The sequence below is a fragment of the Rhinolophus sinicus genome, linkage group LG05 (assembly GCF_036562045.2).
Source record: "Rhinolophus sinicus isolate RSC01 linkage group LG05, ASM3656204v1, whole genome shotgun sequence".
NCBI classification, from domain to species: Eukaryota; Metazoa; Chordata; class Mammalia; order Chiroptera; family Rhinolophidae; genus Rhinolophus; species Rhinolophus sinicus.
Genome location: NC_133755.1, coordinates 148,549,868 through 148,567,242, shown reverse-complemented (window position 1 = coordinate 148,567,242; position 17,375 = coordinate 148,549,868). Strand labels below are relative to the sequence as shown.

The window sequence follows — 17,375 nt, the reverse complement described above, 5'->3', positions numbered from 1 at the left end:
CAACCAGGTAGGTTGTGAAACAGTAACCACACCTCCTTATTCCTCTCTTACATTCTTTTATTCACTTCTTTTTTTTTTTCATGACAAATAGAAGAAAGTAAAGAGAAGCCCAGTGGCATGACTGATAATGTTTGTTACCGAACAAGGGTCTGCTGCCCAACATGCATAGATGCTAATACTGTAGTACAGGCTTCTCTTTGCAAGAAGACAGGTGGCAAGGCTCAAGTCTGTCTCCCATCCAGGGTTTGGGGTGGGGTTTCAAGAGGTAGCAGTTAAGGGTTCACAAGTGTTACTCCTGAGTGGTGTATCCAAGGTTTAAACGTTGGTTCCAGGTCTTATTAGAAACAGGATAGGACCAATTTGAGCTGGTTCTGTAGTTGCAATAAGTTCTGCTTCATGAAGTACATCTACTGGATTCTGGCTCAAGGATGACTTGGATGATTGTAGGACTTTTATTATTAGGATGATAATTTTTATCGTATCAGTTCCATGGAGATGATAGAAAATAAACAACTACAGAGTCCTCAGCTATCATCAAGAGGCACAGTTTTTGAGCCAACTCCCATGTATGAGTCATGAAGCATACATTGAATGATTCATAGTAGTAAAAGACAATCTCTGCACTCAAAGAAAAAAATATATATATACATATATATTCCACTATGAAAAATGTATGGTTCATGGTTCATATATATGTATGCATGTATGTGAATATACCATGTTTCCCCCAAAATAAGACCTAGCCAGACCATCAGCTCTAATGCATCTTTTGGAGCAAAAATTAATATAAGACCCAGTCTTATTTTACTATAAGGCCAGGTCTTAGAATAGAATAGAAGACCGGGTCTTATATTAATTTTTGCTCCAAAAGACTCATTAGAGCTGATTGTCTAGCTAGGTCTTATTTTGGGGGAAACGGTATGTGTATGTATGTATGTTTATATATACACACATATATGTTCATATACATGTATGGAATATGTAAAATAAGACCATAAACATTTAAAAAATACAGAATAATGTCATATTCCACAACTACACCCACTTCCCAGCCCACATTCAGATCACTCTTGCCCATGGAGATAGAAAGCTAGAACAAAAATGTAATAATTGTTATGTATAGTAAGATGGCAATCATGAAAACAGATCCTAATGGCTCAATCAACTAATATTTATTCAGTAGTCGGAGACATCTGGCATGATTAAACATTTGCAATGATTCTTATAATCACAAAGGGGATTATAAGAAGAAAAACAGAAAAAATATAGTAAATGCAAACGTACATGGATAAAACATGGAATTATAAGAACAAAGCATATTAAAGGAGGATTAAGTTTGTGTAACAAAGAAACCAAATTTCTTTTAAACCTTTAATCTTCATCCTTGAAATTTTAAAGAGTTGGTCATTGTTTTTCAACATTTATATGGCAAGTTAATTAAATTTAAAGTAGTCTTGCATTTTCCATTCCAAATCTATTTAAGTTCTTTGAGATTATCTCTGAGGAAGTAATTTGCATTACTTCTTTTCTGTTCAGCTTTTCATGTTCAACATTGCCTAGTTTTGATAATAACTAGCAATCGTAAGACAAGATGGAAAGGAAAATCTTACACTGTAAAAATAGTGTGATAATAAAGACAACTCTGAGATAACTGATAGAGTGGAGAAAATTCTCTAAACAGAAATCTGCATTTCCCAGGAGATCTTAAATTTCAACACCAAGAAACTGTTTTAGACCTGAAAAGCCTATTCTATCCTATATAGAGAAAAATTTTGATAGGATTAGAATGGTTCACAGTGTGATATCGTAGTTAATTTTTTATCTCCACAACATGTCTAGGAGTATTTGAGGAGTGAGTTAATATGCTGGCTGTGCTATCTCCAAAGGTCCTTGCTCTAGTTGACCTGAGGTACATCTCAAGCCTGTGATTGGTGGAGGATCCTGGGCATTTGACAGGCTAGAGTCTGTACTATAGAATCAGCACCATATACCTAGTGGTAGCTGAGACATGAGCTTGTGATGATTCTCCATCCCCGCAATTCACATTTTTTAGAGGGAGTAAAAAAGCAAATTCACCATGAGTAGTGTGAGACGAGACATTGAGCACAATTCAGTAAAAATAAGTAAACCTTACTATTCCATTTATCCATTAATTTTTCATTTTGGAGGCTCACTCAAACAGATTCAACCTAAAAGAAGAAAGAAAATAGTGGTATGCCAAGAACCAGAAGCTACCAGACCAAATACTATTCTCTGCTGCTTGTAGTATATGGTGCATGCAGATATAATACAGGAAAATTCCAGGGCCAATGTTGCAGCAGCATGAAAAGCCTGGTGCTCAGGGAGGCCTAACAGGGTGAAGCTGGGCAATCCTGCCCAGGCAAACAATTAACTTCATTAACAGGCAAAAGAAGAAGACAATTTTTAAAAAGAGAATGAGGAAAAATGTGATGTACTAGAAATATGTCTCTAATTCACTTAATGAATAACACATACTAATGGCAATAGGCTGAATAATTATCTTCATTTAATAAAATAGATGAAAACAAATAACGTCATTACATGCCAAAGTCATTTTCCAGAGCTCCCAATATCCCATTAAAATCAACCAAATTACAATTTCTAAAGATTTGTTTTTTATAATTCATAATTTAAGATAGTAAGAGTAGGCTTACCCATGCTTAGACTCACCTGAACCATTTCAGCCTATAGAACAATCTTCAAGTAAAAGATTTTAGTGTCTGAATTTAACTGCATTCACATTCTATTTTCAAACAAATTTCAAAACCTTTAATACATAGAACTGGCAAAGCTAGTCAAATATAAATTGTTAAATAATTTCAGTGTAAATTCATTGAAAAATATATTTTATACTTTAAAAATTAAAATATGAAATGTGTGAATTTTACTAAATAAAAAGCACTTTATAAAGAAATAATTTTGAATAATTTCAGAAGAAGGCTGATTGCATTATGTATCTATATACAATGTCTTTGCACCTGAAACTCTCTAAATGAGAAACACTTAATTGTATTTAATATGTATCATTTATTTAACGTGGTTACTTGTGTAAGAACAATTCAGATTTCCTCCAGCTAAACTATGGAGAGATTGCTACTTTATTTTCAGTAATAATATTTATCATTTATAACCTGATCTTGATACATGGGGCCCAGAGAAAATACCAAAAGATAACTCTTATTTTGTTATATAGTACTTTTCATTAGGCAATGATACATCTTAGGTTTAAATTTTTGAATGAATGAATGATTAAATGAATCACATTTTTTGTAAATAGTACTTTGTTAGTAATTATTAATACTCATTCAATTCAAAAAATATTTACTGAGTGCCTAATCTAATGTGAAAGAGTCATAAAGATGAGTAATACACAAACCTTTGCTCTGGAAAAGGCTATAATATAGCATGGGAAATAAAAGTAATTCATATATTCTTGTAAGAGAAGATAGAGTGAAGGAAGTGGCATAAAAGATTAATGGGGAGAATTCAAACTAGAAAACAACACCAAGGAATTCGACGTACCAGGAAGATCTTCACAGATGGATTTGAAAATGGGGCATGTGGGCTTGAGGGGGAAAGGGAGAATATTTCATGCAGAGGGAACACAATTGCAAAGATACGGAGATGCGAAAGCATGGGTTGTGTCAATGCAGTAGTGAAAAGTCCAATTTGATTAGCCTATAAGACAATTATAAGGAAATAATTGGAAATAAACCTGAGAAAGTAGGCTGTAGGTAAATTATGGCAACCTTGAATTCCTGGCTTTATTCTGAATTAATGAGGAGTCATGCAGAGGGTTTGAGCAGGTAGAGTGATCAGATCTGGCCATCAGAAGATTATGTCATCAACCATGTACATTGTGGGAAAGAGTTGGCAGATTCTGAGAGCCCAGGCAAGAAGTAGCAGAGCAAGATTAGGGCAGTGATCCTGAAAATGGGAAGGAAGGAATGATAGATTAGACAATGTAAACCTGGACAACTAGGCAAATAATTGAATGTAGGAAATAGAAAAGATGAAATAGCAGCTGGCATCTAGGTGACTAGAAAATTAGTGTTGTAATTAATAGTAATAGGTAAGTCCAGAGGAAAATGAGTTTTGTATGGGAAATTGATGCATTCCATTTCAAACAAACAGAATTCAAGATTCTAGAAATACATTAAGAAAGAGAGATCAAAAAACTATATCATCTTTGAAAAAAAATGTAAATAGCAACCATACCAATCTTACCATCACCATCCATGATACGAACTCACTTGCCAAATCTTCTGAAAATGTCCTTGGTTGAACCCTGGTTTTATTTTTGTCCATAACTCCCGTCTCATTTCACTCACATTTGAAGTAGAATCAGCCTTCCTGTATCTTATTGTTTCTATCCACATTTCCTTCTAACTCAAATAACATTTGTTAAGTTTGTTATTTTGTTAATCACATTTCTCCTCCCTTTTAATACCACCCTAAAATAATTCCTGCCCACTAAGTTTTACCCCTTTATCCTAAATTACACACAAAAATATCTTTTTTTCTTTAACTATGCTCTTTACTGTTTCTCTCCAGTTGATGCATTTTAAATAAATGTATGTCTTAAAATGAGAAGAACCAGTTCCATTTTTTCCTCAGTGTTGGTTTCTGTTTATTTCTTCTTCTTCTTCTTCTTTTTTAAATTGATATTTGACAGCAAACAGATACTATTTTTCTGGGAAGATTTGATGAACTCACAAATCTGAAAATTCTTTATCACTTTTTTCCACAAATCTGTTTGAAATACAATGTAACTATAAACTTCTAAAAACGACACATAAACAAAATAAGCCCAAATCCAAAGTCCATAGTTAGGATGTTGTCACTTTATTACTTTGTCTTTGACTTTTTTGACATGCTTCCGTCATCTCAGGAAAAAAAGTTATTCCATTCTAGATTTCTTTCCTTAAAGTAACACAGGTCAGGTTTTACTCTCGTTTTACTAGAATTCCTAATTTGAAATATACTTATGATACTGTTTGGCTAAATAACCTAGTCAAGCCATGAGTGGCTCCTGCCTTTTGCCCCTGCAGCACTTTTTACCTATTTCAGTATATGCTATAGTTCAGTCATTGTATGTCTTTTCACCAAATTGTGAGATCCTTGAAGACAGGGACCATCCCACCTTAATCCTTATATGCCTCATGGCTGTACAGTGCCTGATAGATAGCAGATGGTCTAATGTTCGATGAATAAATACATGAAGAAATTAGTGTGAAAATTGTGCAGAAAATCCTAATAGCCATTTAGGCCATAGTGCTTTAGAAGAACTACGCTTAAAATGTCTATTTCTGTGATTCTCCTGGTAGTTTCCAACTTGTTTAATTACACGTAAAGTTAGAATTTTAAAATGCATGAGATAATATATCATATGCTTAACAAAACCAATATGTGATATGTTAAATATATCCTTTTAAACAAATAATTGTTTGTATAAGTAATGTTTCTTATAATCTACTTATATTTACATACAAATTAAATCATACTCTCTTCCACCATATTTCCTTTGTAAATTTTTTTCTTTTGTGACTTTTTCTGATTATGAAAGTAATGATGTTCATGGTAGGAGATTTGGAAAATGTCCAAAAGCATTAAGATGAAAAAAAGTCATTCATAATTCTACAGCCTAGAAATAACAATATTAATTTTGGGTACATTTTCCGCATATATTTTGATATGGAGTATTATAATTTGTGTACAGCTTTTTATCCTCGCCTATTTTTTTCATTTAACATTGTATTGTGAGTATATTCTTTGTCAATAGACATTTTTAGAAAATATATTTAATGGCCAAGTACTATTCCCATTGAAAATACGTAGTGCCATATTATTTTTGTCTATCCCTCTACATACTAAGCACGTTGATAACGTTTAAAATGTTAAGATTATATACACTGCTGTAAGAAACATTGCTATAATAAAATGGCTATCAGGTAAATAACTCTGAATGTGTAACCCTATGGCAAGTTGTTAATTATATCATTTAATCTAGTCTTCATGATTTTCTGTAAGTAGATATAATTATCCACATTTTGTAGTTGAGGAAATAGGTTCAGTGAGACGAAAAAAGTAACATACCCTAAGTCACATAATCAGTAAGTAGAAGAGGTATTTGGATCAAAACTTGTCTCATGCCCCCACTTCTCTCTGACTAGAAAAACTATAGCTCTGATTGGACCTTTACAATTAAGTCCAAGAAGGCAAATTATTGAAGCAAAGGGACCAACTTTATAAAATGTTGTGAGCACATTTAAGAATATGTGTGTCTCCATATCAGCATTAAGAGTAATTAAGTTTTAAATCTTTGCCATTTTTACAGATGAAAACTTTAACTCTTATTTATTATGCTTTTATTTGACTACTAGTGAAATTAACTGAAAACTGGTTAACTACTTTCTTATGTTTTGTAGCCATTTTTATCTCCTGTTGGAGAATTGTATGTTCATAGGCTTTTGCCATTTTTCTGTTAGGGCCTTTGTGTTTTTCTATTGATTGTGTGATCTCTATAAACTAAGAATATCATATTTTTCATATTTGTGGTAATATTCTAGTTTAGACAATTTTGTTTCATTTTTGAGACAAAACGAAACATAAAAATTCACCTCTTTGTGCATTTTGATAAACTTTCTCACAATAAAATTGAGCAGGAGATAGAGATTTTCCACATACCTTCTTCCCCAACACACCTATGGCCTCTCCCATCAACATCCCCATCAAAGAGCTACATTTGTTAAAAGTGATGAGCCTAGGGGCCGGCCGGGTGGCTCAGGTGGTTGGAGCTCCGTGTTCCTAACTCCTAAGGCTGCTGGTTCGAATCCCACACAGGCCAGTGGGCTCTCAACCACAAGGTTGCCGCTTCAACTCCTTGAGTCCTGCAAGCGATGGTGGGCTCCGCCCCCTGTAACTAAGATTGAACAGGGCACCTTGAGCTGAGCTGCCTCCCGGATGGCTCAGTTGGTTGGAGCATGGGCTCTCAACCATAAGGTTGCCAGTTTGATTTCTCGACTCCCACAAGGGATGGTGGGCTGTGCCCCCTGCAACTAGCAATGGCAACTGGACCTGGAGCTGAGCTGACCCTCCACAACCAGGACCGAAAGGACAACAACTTGAAGCTGAACGGCATCCTCCACAACTAAGATTGAAAGGACAACAACTTGACTTGGAAAAAAGTCCTGGAAATACACACCTGTTCCCCAATAAAGTCATGTTCCTCTTCCTCCCCCCCCAAAAAAAAGTGATGAGCCTACACTGACACATTGTTATCCCAAAGTCCATAGTTTATATTAGGGTTCACTCTTGGTGTTGTACGTTCTATGGGTGGTTTGGATAAATGTAGAATGGCATTTATCCACCATTATAGTATCTTAAAAATTTACACTTTTAGGAGTCAATTCTATCAGACTTTCAATTTCTCTTTTGTACTTGTAAAGTTTTTTAAATTTAAATATTAGATGAATATTTCTTTGCAAATTTTTTCTTTATAAATTTCTTTTATTTTATATAGTTTGGGTAATTAGTTTTATAATAATATTTCTGACATACAAAGAGCATATGGAACAATATAACTACACAGACCTCCAATGTAGCTTAAAAACTAAATACCAACATAACTGAAGACTCCTATGTAACCCTCCCACTGACATTCCTTTTCCTTCTCTCTTCATCTTTTTTGACAATTGGTTTGGTGCAACAAGTAACCCACAGTGGCCAGTTGTCAGTCTCAACAACCAGTTTAATGAAACCATGTCTGAGTCTGTCCCGTAGTGGAAATATTGCTTCCTTGGGAACTAAGAACTCTAAACCAGCAAAGTCAAAAGTTGCAGAAATAAGTAGCAAAAAATGCTGATAAATGGTCACTTCTATTTCTAACCCTTGAATCCTAGCTCTGGGAGAAACAATACCATGTATTGGTCTCAGATTCAAATGATATACCTAATCCTGGAGGACATTACTTCAGCCCCGAAAGGTGTTGCTATCCAGCTGGCATATTAACTGAGTTCTCAAAAGAACATTAAGCTGCTTCAGGGTGATAGGTAGCATGCCAAGACCAGTGAACTCTATGAACATGAGCCCATTGCCACACTTCACTTGTTGTAAAATAAGTTCATTGGTCAGAGGTAACGCTGTGTGAATTCTATGATGCTGAATAAGACATTCTGTAAGTCCATGGATGATGGTTTTGCCAGAAGTACTGTAGATGAAGGCAAATCCATATCCAGAGAAGTATCTATTCCAGTGAAAATAAAGCACCATGATGGAAAAGTAATCATCACGCCAGCAGGTGTCTGGCAAGACTACCAGGGGAATGGTGTCATATCAGTGTCTCAGATTTTGTCTCTTGGCAGGTTGGACATTCAGCAGTGGCCAGGGCCAGATCCAACCTTGTGTTGCTGAGCCCATGTAAAACCTCCATCCTTGCTTCCATGGCCACTTTCTGTGTTCATTTGGCTAGGACAGCAATAGCTGGGGACAGATAATGACTGATATCCACAAAAGAGCAGCTTTTGTGTTATTAAACTCTTCCTTTGCTGATGTCACTCTTTGGTGAGCATTAACATAGGTCACAAATCTCCTCATACTCTATACAGTCAGAGATCTGTCCACATATCTCCTCCCCAGACTGTCTTGTGACCAATTTTCTGATTGTGTTCCTTCCAAGACTGTTCATTCAAATGTTAAGCACTGTATCAGATCAGGGTAGATTCATGTCTCTGGCCATACCTTCTCCTAGGCAATACTGAACAACCACGTGCACTGCTCTGAGTTCTGCCCACTGGAAGGATTTCCCTCACCACTGTGTTTTACGACTATCCCTGAGTGGAGCTGTAGTCCTGCAGCTTTGCACTTTAGAGTGGTGCCAGCATATTGGGCAGAATCACCTATAAACTGTAACCCAAGTTCTGTTCTTCCTTAGTCAGTTAGTCATAGGGTGTTCCCATGAGGCTATAGGCACAGGTTGAGATGGAGGAAGCAATTTAGACAGAAATATGGGCCATGAGCATCTGTGACACTTGCTCAAACACCAACTTGTGCTTTTAAGACCTGCTTGAACCTGATCTTGTATATACTAATTTCATTTGATAATATAATGCTACTGTATACAATGCTACTGTACAATGCACACCATTTGGTGTGATGCCAAACACTTGGTTCATGATAGGCAGCTCAGGTGATTTGATAACTTAGTGGCCCATCATCAAGCTTTCAGTTATTTGTGGCTTGTGCAGCAACACGTCAATAGCTGCTTTGCAAAAGCAGGAGAGTTTTCTGCAGAGAAGGCAAAAAATGTTGCTCCAAAATTGTTAAACTTCCATTCTGTGATTCACTTGTAGGGATTTGCCAAAGGTTGCATACAGCATTCCAATCTACCTCTGTCATTTCAAGAATGATCAGATCTGCTCAGTCATAGGGTCCAGTTGTTGAGCAGCTTGTATGGAAACCTGAGACTGATACAGAGCTTTCGCTTCCTCTGGTCCTACTCAAAACTGGCAGCCTTTGGAGATACTTGGTAAATGGGTTGGAATAGTGTATCCAAATGATATACGCTGTCTCTAAAAATCCAAAGAGGACCGCCGGGTGTTTGCCTCTTTCTTAGTGTTAGATGGGCAAGATGCAGTAACTTGTCCTCCATCTTCAAAGGAATGTGTCAACATGCTCTAGACCACTAGACCTCTAAAAAGTTCACCAAGGGGGCAATCCGCTGAACTTTTGTGTGGTATTTGTGTATTATATACATCCTTACATTTCCAAGGTGCTGACTTTTTCTCTTGCGTATTATGATGAGACTAGCCAAAAGTATCATCACTAATAAGAGCTAAATGATAGTGAACAGGAGTTTCAAACAAGTCATCAATAATATTTTGAAAGAAAGCAGAACACTAAGATAAGAAATGGAACCAGAGGCTAAAGTCCTAATGGCAATTTGAAAGGAAAAGAGGGCCTGCAGGGTAGGAAACCACAAAATTAATGTATGAAATTATTCCCCACCTCACCACCCATCACAAAGAGATTGCCACATTCAGGAATAATTCTGCTGGTCCTTTATCTTCTTTATATTCCTTCCTCACTTTCAGCACTTGGTATTGCCTCTACTATCAACCTAAATGCTGAGTTTTATCCATTACCTCTGCCACAATCTATCTAATATCTCCTAGCTGCCTACAAGATAAAAAAGAAAAAAAAAAACAGCAAAAAGGCTCTTTCAAATATGACCCCGAACTCTCCTTCTAGCCTCAGGTCCCTATGTAACTTATCCTCAAGCCATGCTGAATTCCTCCTCTTTCCTACAATACGTTGAATGTTTTCACAACTTCCAGTTTTGCACACACTGGTCCCTCTCCTCGGAATGGCTTCCCTCCTCTTCTTTTGGATTGCTCAATTCCTCCTCAAGATTCAACTCAAATATCATGTCTTCTCTGATTTCCCTGATTGCCTCAAACACATGGATCAGTCCCATCTCTGGGTTTCCCTCAGCTTTTGACTCATACTTATTAGAGAGCTCACCACAAGAGACTGTTATATTTATATCTACAGATGCCTAACTCAGGGAATAAAACACAGGAGGAGCATAATAAACATTTACTCAATAAATGAATGTATGGATTTATTACCTTCTGGTTTGCCCAGATTCTCCACTGTAGACTCCATCTATTTACCTGCAATTTGCTGTTGATTTTTTAAAAAAACTTTAAGAGGGAATTTATTTTTCCAAAACAACTACCTAAGCAATTATCTAAAGTCACTAATAGAATGTTCCTTTGAATTGATATGTTTAGTCACTTAGAAAAGCCTGGTATCTAATGTTTAATTCACTCTTTTTTTTTTTTTTTTTGGTGGCCAGCCTTGTATGAATTTCTGTATATGAGACATGAACATATGGATGCACATGTGCCTTTGAAGTAGCGTTTTCCATTTATTTGGCTAAATACCTGGAGGTAGATGGAATATATTTACAATGGAATATTACTCAGCCATAAAAAAGAAGAATGAAATCTTGCCATCAGCAACAACATAGATGGACCTAGAGGGTATTGTGCTGAGTGGAGTAAATCAGACAGAGAAAGAAAAATGACGTATGATTTCACTTATATGTGGAATCTAAAGAACAAAATAAATGAACAAACAAAATAGAAACAAACTCATAGATACAGAGAACATTTTGATGGTTGCCAGATGGGAGGGGTGTTAGGGGAAGGGTGAAAAAGTGGAAGGGATTAAGAAGTGCAAATTGGTAGTTACAAAATAGACATAGGGATGTAAAGTATAGCATAGGGAATATAGTCAATAATGTTGTAATAATTGTGTATGGTACTAGATTTATTGAGGTGATCACTTTGTAAGTTATATAAATGTCTAATCACTATTATACATCTGAAACTAATATAATAGCATTTGGCAACTGAAATTGAAAAATAAAAAATATTTATATTTAAAAGAGAAAGAATAAACTGGTTAATTACAATGTTGATCTTCTTTTTATAGTTTACTCTGTTAAAGTTATGTACTTATCCCAGAATAGTGGACAGAGCCCTTGATTAAAGTCCTGTTTTTCAACATACTGACTGTGTGACCTTTGAGAGATAACCCCTCTACTGCTCAGTTACCTTTCCACTGGCAAATGAAGATAATCATTCCACCTATCTTACAGATTTCTTGAAAAATGTCAGTTTCAGTAAGGACAAACACTAGTCAAATAAAAGCATTAGGAGCATTTTGTGTGCCTGACAAACACATCAGTACATTTAATGAGGCATTCCAGAGGTGACTCGTGTACTCTAAGACTTATTTAATCTCATATCTCTACCAACCTGCACAATGTCTGAACAAAATAGAAATTTAATTAACATATATTTAAGTATGTGCATTTCAAAGATCAGTGTGACAGTACCTGAAAAATTCAGGAATCTTTCCTTCATAGCTGGAGCTAATTTTTTGTCATTATTGTGGCTATTATCTTACTTTCATCAGAAAGAATCAAGTAACTTGTAGTCATAGTAGACAAGTGTAGCAGTCCTCATGTCTACGTAAAATTCCAGCCCAAGTAAATCCCAACTCAGTAGTATAGAATTTTAAACTGGTAAATTTAAGGAATCTATGACATGCTATTTATTGATTTTTTTTGAGAACTACAGGATTTCAATTATACCTGTTGACCTATAAATGTAAATATCCACCAGAATACTGCAACACACTGACAATTTGTTTTATCTAAATTAAAAGTGTCATTTTACTCCAACTAATATAAAGGCACCTGTGTCACTTTGCCCCAATTTTATGGGTTGTGAAGAACTCCGAGCTCAAGCTGGTCTGACAGCTGCTTTTGTGGCGACAGCAGTGGAAATAAGGCTACACATCAAGGGAACATCACCCTACCACTTAACATTTTTCCCTCTCCTAAATCTCACCTTGATTTTGCTTTATATTCACAGTTTAGTTCCCTACAGAAGAAACTGTAAATTACATTCCTGAAAAATTAAACACATTCATTCATTTCACAAAGGTTACTGAGTTCTTAATATGTGACAAAAGGGCAATGTGCTAAGTCTAGACATAGAAAGATAAAGGTTTCACTGTAAATTCAGGGAGACAGACCGATGAATGGCTTGTGCCCTAAGGAAGCAACAGTTAAAAGCAACTAATTTCAAGAGAAAACGGGATCAGGGAAGGCTCTTCAGCAATGGCGGCACTGAGCAACGCTGAGAGATGCTCAGAGATGACTATGCTGATGAGTCAAGCTATTTCTAGAGTGAGGAAACTGCACGTCTTAAAGGCTCAGGAGTATCAGTTTGCTTTGTGAATCCTAAAAACTGCAAGTAGTTTAGTACACTTGAAAAAAAAAAAGAATGAGTATTTATAGGCAGCAGAGTACAAAGCAGTTAGGATAGTATGAGGAACAAGTAGATAGATGGTCAGGGGCAGATTGAGAGGCTCTGCATACACTGCTATGATTCTGTGATGACAGTCTCCTGTGGGCTTGAAGTACAGGCTCAAAGTGACTACAGCAGTCAGGACCAAATCACAGTAATCTGAACAGAGATAATTTAATAGCAACAATTACGAAGTATAACAGGGGATTGGAATAACCAAGGATTAGTTAGTAAAAAGGACTCTAGAGAATATAGGAATAATAGATATAAGGAGCAGCCACTACCATAGAAAGAGAAGAAAGCTAAAATATTCTCAAAGCAATAAGAGAAAATATTGTAAGACTTTATTGTGATATAAAGGACTATTTGGGAAAGACAAAAAGAACATGATAAAAAGCCTGATGGCAAAGATGAAAAATTCAACAGTAATGATGAAAGATAATGTCAAGAAAATCATCCAGAAACCAGAGTACAAAAACAAAAAGATGGGAAATAAGAGAAAATAAGAAGACGGTCCAGGAGGTACAATATTTGAAGCATAGAAGTTTCAAAAAGAGAAATCAGAAAAAATAGTACCCAGGGAATCATCAATAAAATAATTTAAGAAAATTTCCCAGCACTGAAAAACAGGAGTTTCCAGATTAAAAGTGCCCACTAAATGATAGCAAGAAAAAGAAAAAGAAACTCAACTAAGACCTATTAATGAAATTTCAGGATAACAGTTTAGCAAAAGGTTTAAATGAAATCAACCTAATGAAAAATCAAGGTTATTATTAATGTCAAGAAAAATTAAAGTATAAAAGGAAATGTAGTTTTATTAAATTCCTAAAATGCTCAGCTATAAATGTTATTTACATAGTCATAATAATGTAAACAATTAATTAAATCTAAATACGATTTTAATGTAACTCTATTATGGGAAACGGGGGAGGGAAGCAGAGGAGATGGAGGTTTCAGGGAGATAAAATCTAAGCATCATATTAGAAAGTCGATAGATAACATTTAAAATTCAATAACCAAAATACAGGCGTATAAGCATAGTATTGAGAAATACGGACACATATGAAGAAGCAATCTCTAAAAAAGTCGAAAGTGATTGCCTCTGGGAAAAGGAATTGGAGGGGTACGATGGAAAATTACTGTATTTTATTATAAACTCATGTGTACATATTTCCTTTTCAAGAATAAAATTAATTTAAAAAGGAGTAAAATATTAGGTAAAAATGTTTTCGTAGTCACACTTCACTGCCGCTCTGGTTCAATGCTCTGAACTGGGGATAAAATTGGAATAAGACAGGATTCCTACCCTCAAAGAGCTCACAAGGTTAGAAATTGACAGAAGAGTGGTGAGAGAAACACGAAACAAATAAATTAGAGGACATTGACATTAAGTGCTCGATATAGAGTATGAATTGTAGCATGGGGAATTCAATTGTCTCAAAGAAATATGAGAAAAAGTTTCTTGAAAATAAATGGTTTTACAGTTTAAAAGAGGTTACCGTATCAGCTCATTAATAATAATAATAGTAGCAATAGCTGTTTTTCTTTTTTTCTTTTGACCTCATATGTATAAGATACTCCTACTAGGTCTTTTACCTACATCCTTTGATTTAATCCTGTCTCTAATGAGGCAAATCTTATTAGCCTCATTTTACAGATGAGCTGAATCATAGTAGCGTTAAGAATAAAAAGCTTCACATTTATGATATGATTCAGCCTCTGGGAGGGAATGAACTAGATTCTCTTCTTGGTGTACTTCAAGTACTGTTATTTTACAGTGTATGTTTCTCTCTAGGTTGCAGTCAAGAAAGTTGAAAAGTCACTGCTGTAGGTTACCAGAACTTCACGATACTGTTGAAATGGACCTGTGTGCCAGAACCTGGAGAGGTCTTGGTGATGCAAAACATTCCTTTAAAAATTTAGTATTAACTATTGATCACTACAGATATACGAGTATATAATTACAAAGAAAGTATTTTTTTCTTTAAGGAAGCCTCTTAAAATTTTCATGTGAATAAACTGAAAGCTCAATCAAAATATGCTTGTGTTCTCATATTTTCTACTCCTAAAATGTTAATGTTGTTAATTGTACTCTTAATATAGTCTGAATAAATTTAACCTCTAGCTACTTAACTCCACTTTTCTGCCAATTTAGTAATTGTGAACCTGCCATATTTGTCTCAAAATAAAGGATGAAAACTGAATACTACAATGAAATGCTTAACTCTGTATTTTGTATTTATTCTGCTATCCTATTATTGAAACGCTTTGAATAGTGTCTACAAGTGACCTTTATACTGTCACAATACTATATTCTAAATTGAAATGAAATGATAGATACAATAAATATTTGATGTCCTTTCGCCTATTATTCTCTATGTATGCTTTCCATCTTTATGTCACATGACCACTCTGCAAAGAGTAGGATGAGATTTCATATTTGCTAAGAGATTTCTTTTCTAAATATTTCAGAAATGCTCAGGAAGTCAATAGTTCAACCATTGAAAGTTTCTAAAGCCATTGCATAAATTATAGAAGCTTTTAAAATCTCGCCATGAAAGTCTCATAAAAGATTATTTTCATATTTAAAATTCACTGTGAATTTATATTTTTTATCAGAAAACTGGTTGAAAGTTGTCTTTAAGCTACTGTAATTCCCAGGTGTATTTCCAATTAATTAGTCATGTCAAAATAGGTCTGTTGAAATTAAATTACCTTTTTTCTCTCTTTACAACACATTTCCAAATCTGGGAGGAAAGAGATTCAACAAAATACCAGCAACACATTTCCTATTCTCTAAAATATGAATGGTAAATAAGATGTTCTAAAGGTATACACAGATTTTTTTTTATAGATTTAGCTTTGTTATTCACTGGTCTAATGCTGAACTGTGTGAACAAAAATAAAAAATGACGCAAATCAGTAGTCATAAGCCCTTCTTTCCCTGCATCTGTACAGCACATATTCTGAGCCCTCCCATAACACTCGCTACTTCCTATGATGTTTTGTGTTATGTGTGTTAAGTCTCATCTCCCCTACTACAACACAGCTCTTTGAGAAAGGTCCTTTCTCTTATTTATAATAGCTTTTGATCTCCACTGTACCTAGCCCTGATTTTGTACATATGTAGCATTCAGTACACTAGTAATGCTTAAGAAAAAATCTGTCCACTAAAGAATATTTGAAGAACACAGTAAATAAAACAAATGAAATATATTTTCTTCACCTAAATATACCAGAGATAATGTTTTAAAATATTAATCCTCCTGTTGTATACCTGAAACTAATATAATATTGTATATCAACAATTAAAAAATAAAAAAATATTAAAAAATAAAAGTAAATATTAATCGTTCTTTACTTTTTTCCTGTTTGTGGACATTTTTATATAGTTATAAGCATAATGTATGCATAATTTGTATATAAAATTAGACATTATAACATGAAAAGTCCCCATGTCATTTTAAAATTATAGTAAATAGTGAAAAGCTACATGACTTTTCACTTAGAGGATATTAAAACATAAAATTATTCATCATTCTTAGTTGTGAGGTGTAAAAGTTGTTGCAAGTTAAGCTGAGCCTCTAAACCCCCAGTGTTTTTGAAATGCTGTGAGTCATTTTGAGGATAGCAGTGTGGTCAGTGAATTCTTGATAAGACTACCTCTCTAAAGGTGGGCTTTATGATGTATTGTACCCAACTAAAGGATCTTTGTGTTATCCACAGCTCTGACATGTGAGATACTGGGCTTCATCAGATACTATTGGCAGTTTTGTTCCCCGGCTTTTCTACCTTTACCAGCCACACAACTGACCTTCTCAAGAAGAGGAAGCAATTTGTAGCTTATAGCAGTTGAAGACCTCCATGCCTCAGTTCATTTCTAGTAGACACTAAATCAAATCTCACTTAAGTCCCACTGGTAACTGGGATGCTTCCAATTAAAGAGAAATGAGCCTTTAAGAGAAGACCCCTGTACCTAGGACTTCCACACCCATAACAACATATGTATACGACTGTATACGACTACATGGGTACCCAGGGTGATCTCTCCAGTCTCTGCCTCTTATTCACACACTTAACCCCAACAACTACGCTGCTGTTCTGGAGGATAGTCTTTGCTCTGTGCTATATATTTACCTCTCTGCTTGGTCCTTTTGAAGCTAATGGTCCAGTCAGATCATTTTTTTATTTGGAGAGGGGTAGGAAATCTCCACCTAAGTTCTGCCATGGACACTGCATTTTCTGGCACGCTCCATTCCAACACTGGGGCCCACATCTCCAAAGTTCCTTCCAGGTTGGAGCCCTAGACCACCTTCCTGTGTAGGGGAAAAGATCAGACACTGACTATTTGGTAGATAACTTTCACATTTTCAAATTGTTATGAGTACTGTTTTTAAATTTTTATTATTTTCTTTAGGGACAAGTACATGAATTTTTACTAATGTTTCCTTAGATATTTGAAAAGAAAGT

The 17,375-nt window shown here is 35.2% G+C and overlaps 1 long non-coding RNA gene across 1 annotated transcript in view; it reads left to right on the top strand.

The window, feature by feature from the left end:
- Nucleotides 1-15,414, top strand: part of LOC141571706 (uncharacterized) — a 36,784-nt gene extending 21,370 nt beyond the window's left edge. Inside the window, exon 3 of the long non-coding RNA XR_012496731.1 lies at nt 14,701-15,414. This is a non-coding gene — a long non-coding RNA (uncharacterized LOC141571706). The remainder of the gene's footprint in view (nt 1-14,700) is intronic.
- The last annotated feature ends 1,961 nt before the right edge of the window (nt 15,415-17,375 follow it).